The sequence below is a fragment of the Chenopodium album genome, chromosome 5, assembly GCF_948465745.1.
Source record: "Chenopodium album chromosome 5, dcCheAlbu1.1, whole genome shotgun sequence".
Lineage (NCBI taxonomy): Eukaryota > Viridiplantae > Streptophyta > Magnoliopsida > Caryophyllales > Amaranthaceae > Chenopodium > Chenopodium album.
The window spans coordinates 44,040,883-44,046,882 of NC_137838.1; positions in this window are offsets into that span (position 1 = coordinate 44,040,883).

The following is a 6,000-nucleotide window of genomic DNA, read 5'->3' on the forward strand; positions in this document are numbered from 1 at the left end:
ATCTTTTTAGATAGAAATACAGTCAAACACATTGAAACAAAGCTTTATAAATCAAAAGAAAGTCAAACACATTTTAACAAAGCTTTTTGAATCAAATGAAAGTCAAAACACATTAAAACAAATCTTTTTGAATCAAATGAAAGTCAAAACACATTTAAACAAAGCTTTTTAAATCAAATGAAAGTCAAACACATTAAAACAAATCTTTTTTAATAGAAATACAGTCAAACGCATTGAAACAAAGCTTTATGAATCAAAAGAAAGTCAAACACATTTTAACAATTCGTTTTTAAATCGAAAAAAGTAAAACATATTCAAATAAATTGTTTTTAATCATAAGAAAGTCAAACACATTCAAACAAAGCTTTTTTAATCAAATGAAAGTCAAACACATTCAAACAAATATTTTTAAATCATATGAAACTCAAACACATTGAAACATAACTTTTTTAATCAAATGAAAATCAAAGACATTCAAACAAAGCTTTTTGAATCTAATGAAAGTCAAACACATTTAAACAAAGCTTTTTAAATCAAATGAAAGTCAAACACATTCAAACAAATATTTCAAAATCAAATAAAAGCCAAACACAAACAAACATAGATTTTTTAATCAAATGAAAATCAAACACATTCAAACAAATATTTCAAAATCAAATAAAAGTCAAACACAAACAAACATAGCTTTTTTAATCAGATGAAAGTCAAACACATTCAAACAAAGCTTTTTGAATCAATTGAAAGTCAACCACATTCAAAGAAATCTATTTGGATCGAAATACAATCAAACAAGTTCAAACAAATCTTTTTCGATCGAAATACAGTCAAACACATTCAAACATAGCTTTTTGAATCAAATGAAAATCAAACACATTCTAACAATTCTTTTTTAATCGAAAAAAGTAAAAACACATTCAAACAAAGTTTTATTAGTCAAACACATTCAAACAAAGCTTATTGAATCAAATGAATGTCAAATACATTCAAACAAAGCTTTTTGAATCAAATGAAAATCAAACTCATTTAAACACAGCTTTATGAATCAAATGAAAGTCAATTACATTCAAACAAATATTTTTAAATCATATGAAAGTCAAACACATTCAAACATAGATTTTTGAATCAAATGAAAGTCAAACACATTCAAACAATACTTTTTGAATCAAATGAAAGTCAAACACAATCAAATAAATTTTTTTGAATCGAAATAAAGTCAAAAACATTCAAACAAAGCTTATTGAATCAAATGAAAGTCAAACACATTCAAACATAGCTTTTTGAATCAAATTAAAGTCAAACACATTCAAACAAAGCTTTTTGTATCAAATGAAAGTCAAATACATTCAAACAAAACTTTTTTAATCTAATGAAAGTCAAACACATTCAAACAAAGCTTTTTGAATCAAATGAAAGTCGAACACGTTCAAACGAAGCTTTTTAAATCAAATGAAAGTCAAACACATTCATACAAAGCTTATTGAATCAAAAGAAAGTGAAACACATTCTAACAAATCTTTTTATATCGAAATTCTGTCAAATACATTAAAACAAAGCTTTATGAATCAAAAGATAGTTAAACACATTCTAACAATTCTTTTTGAATCGAAAAAAAAGTAAAACACATGTAAACAAAGTTTTTTGAATCAAAAGAAAGTAAAATACATTCAAACAAAGTTTTTTGAACAAAAAAAAGTCAAACACATTCAAACAAAGTTTTTTGAATCAAAATAATGTCAAACAGATTCAAACATAGCTTTTTGAATAAAATGAAAAAAAAACACATTCAAACAAAGCTTTTTGAATCAAATGAAAGTCAAAACACATTCAAACAAATCTTTTTAGATAGAAATACAGTCAAACACATTGAAACAAAGCTTTATAAATCAAAAGAAAGTCAAACACATTTTAACAAAGCTTTTTGAATCAAATGAAAGTCAAAACACATTAAAACAAATCTTTTTGAATCAAATGAAAGTCAAAACACATTTAAACAAAGCTTTTTAAATCAAATGAAAGTCAAACACATTAAAACAAATCTTTTTTAATAGAAATACAGTCAAACGCATTGAAACAAAGCTTTATGAATCAAAAGAAAGTCAAACACATTTTAACAATTCGTTTTTAAATCGAAAAAAGTAAAACATATTCAAATAAATTGTTTTTAATCATAAGAAAGTCAAACACATTCAAACAAAGCTTTTTTAATCAAATGAAAGTCAAACACATTCAAACAAATATTTTTAAATCATATGAAACTCAAACACATTGAAACATAACTTTTTTAATCAAATGAAAATCAAAGACATTCAAACAAAGCTTTTTGAATCTAATGAAAGTCAAACACATTTAAACAAAGCTTTTTAAATCAAATGAAAGTCAAACACATTCAAACAAATATTTCAAAATCAAATAAAAGCCAAACACAAACAAACATAGATTTTTTAATCAAATGAAAATCAAACACATTCAAACAAATATTTCAAAATCAAATAAAAGTCAAACACAAACAAACATAGCTTTTTTAATCAGATGAAAGTCAAACACATTCAAACAAAGCTTTTTGAATCAATTGAAAGTCAACCACATTCAAAGAAATCTATTTGGATCGAAATACAATCAAACAAGTTCAAACAAATCTTTTTCGATCGAAATACAGTCAAACACATTCAAACATAGCTTTTTGAATCAAATGAAAATCAAACACATTCTAACAATTCTTTTTTAATCGAAAAAAGTAAAAACACATTCAAACAAAGTTTTATTAGTCAAACACATTCAAACAAAGCTTATTGAATCAAATGAATGTCAAATACATTCAAACAAAGCTTTTTGAATCAAATGAAAATCAAACTCATTTAAACACAGCTTTATGAATCAAATGAAAGTCAATTACATTCAAACAAATATTTTTAAATCATATGAAAGTCAAACACATTCAAACATAGATTTTTGAATCAAATGAAAGTCAAACACATTCAAACAATACTTTTTGAATCAAATGAAAGTCAAACACAATCAAATAAATTTTTTTGAATCGAAATAAAGTCAAAAACATTCAAACAAAGCTTATTGAATCAAATGAAAGTCAAACACATTCAAACATAGCTTTTTGAATCAAATTAAAGTCAAACACATTCAAACAAAGCTTTTTGTATCAAATAAAAGTCAAATACATTCAAACAAAACTTTTTTAATCTAATGAAAGTCAAACACATTCAAACAAAGCTTTTTGAATCAAATGAAAGTCTAACACGTTCAAACGAAGCTTTTTAAATCAAATGAAAGTCAAACACATTCATACAAAGCTTATTGAATCAAAAGAAAGTGAAACACGTTCTAACAAATCTTTTTAGATCGAAATTCTGTCAAATACATTAAAACAAAGCTTTATGAATCAAAAGATAGTTGAACACATTCTAACAATTCTTTTTGAATCGAAAAAAATTTAAAACACATGTAAACAAAGTTTTTTGAATCAAAAGAAAGTAAAATACATTCAAACAAAGTTTTTTGAACAAAAAAAAGTCAAACACATTCAAACAAAGTTTTTTGAATCAAAATAATGTCAAACAGATTCAAACATAGCTTTTTGAATAAAATGAAAGACAAACACATTCAAACAAAGCTTTTTGAATCAAATGAAAGTCAAAACACATTCAAACAAATCTTTTTAGATAGAAATACAGTCAAACACATTGAAACAAAGCTTTATAAATCAAAAGAAAGTCAAACACATTTTAACAAAGCTTTTTGAATCAAATGAAAGTCAAAACACATTAAAACAAATCTTTTTGAATCAAATGAAAGTCAAAACACATTTAAACAAAGCTTTTTAAATCAAATGAAAGTCAAACACATTAAAACAAATCTTTTTTAATAGAAATACAGTCAAACGCATTGAAACAAAGCTTTATGAATCAAAAGAAAGTCAAACACATTTTAACAATTCGTTTTTAAATCGAAAAAAGTAAAACATATTCAAATAAATTGTTTTTAATCATAAGAAAGTCAAACACATTCAAACAAAGCTTTTTTAATCAAATGAAAGTCAAACACATTCAAACAAATATTTTTAAATCATATGAAACTCAAACACATTGAAACATAACTTTTTTAATCAAATGAAAATCAAAGACATTCAAACAAAGCTTTTTGAATCTAATGAAAGTCAAACACATTTAAACAAAGCTTTTTAAATCAAATGAAAGTCAAACACATTCAAACAAATATTTCAAAATCAAATAAAAGCCAAACACAAACAAACATAGATTTTTTAATCAAATGAAAATCAAACACATTCAAACAAATATTTCAAAATCAAATAAAAGTCAAACACAAACAAACATAGCTTTTTTAATCAGATGAAAGTCAAACACATTCAAACAAAGCTTTTTGAATCAATTGAAAGTCAACCACATTCAAAGAAATCTATTTGGATCGAAATACAATCAAACAAGTTCAAACAAATCTTTTTCGATCGAAATACAGTCAAACACATTCAAACATAGCTTTTTGAATCAAATGAAAATCAAACACATTCTAACAATTCTTTTTTAATCGAAAAAAGTAAAAACACATTCAAACAAAGTTTTATTAGTCAAACACATTCAAACAAAGCTTATTGAATCAAATGAATGTCAAATACATTCAAACAAAGCTTTTTGAATCAAATGAAAATCATACTCATTTAAACACAGCTTTATGACTCAAATGAAAGTCAAACACATTCAAACAAATATTTTTAAATCATATGAAAGTCAAACACATTCAAACATAGATTTTTGAATCAAATGAAAGTCAAACACATTCAAACAATACTTTTTGAATCAAATGAAAGTCAAACACAATCAAATAAATTTTTTTGAATCGAAATAAAGTCAAAAACATTCAAACAAAGCTTATTGAATCAAATGAAAGTCAAACACATTCAAACATAGCTTTTTGAATCAAATTAAAGTCAAACACATTCAAACAAAGCTTTTTGTATCAAATAAAAGTCAAATACATTCAAACAAAACTTTTTTAATCTAATGAAAGTCAAACACATTCAAACAAAGCTTTTTGAATCAAATGAAAGTCTAACACGTTCAAACGAAGCTTTTTAAATCAAATGAAAGTCAAACACATTCATACAAAGCTTATTGAATCAAAAGAAAGTGAAACACGTTCTAACAAATCTTTTTAGATCGAAATTCTGTCAAATACATTAAAACAAAGCTTTATGAATCAAAAGATAGTTGAACACATTCTAACAATTCTTTTTGAATCGAAAAAAATTTAAAACACATGTAAACAAAGTTTTTTGAATCAAAAGAAAGTAAAATACATTCAAACAAAGTTTTTTGAACAAAAAAAAGTCAAACACATTCAAACAAAGTTTTTTGAATCAAAATAATGTCAAACAGATTCAAACATAGCTTTTTGAATAAAATGAAAGACAAACACATTCAAACAAAGCTTTTTGAATCAAATGAAAGTCAAAACACATTCAAACAAATCTTTTTAGATAGAAATACAGTCAAACACATTGAAACAAAGCTTTATAAATCAAAAGAAAGTCAAACACATTTTAACAAAGCTTTTTGAATCAAATGAAAGTCAAAACACATTAAAACAAATCTTTTTGAATCAAATGAAAGTCAAAACACATTTAAACAAAGCTTTTTAAATCAAATGAAAGTCAAACACATTAAAACAAATCTTTTTTAATAGAAATACAGTCAAACGCATTGAAACAAAGCTTTATGAATCAAAAGAAAGTCAAACACATTTTAACAATTCGTTTTTAAATCGAAAAAAGTAAAACATATTCAAATAAATTGTTTTTAATCATAAGAAAGTCAAACACATTCAAACAAAGCTTTTTTAATCAAATGAAAGTCAAACACATTCAAACAAATATTTTTAAATCATATGAAACTCAAACACATTGAAACATAACTTTTTTAATCAAATGAAAATCAAAGACATTCAAACAAAGCTTTTTGAATCTAATGAAAG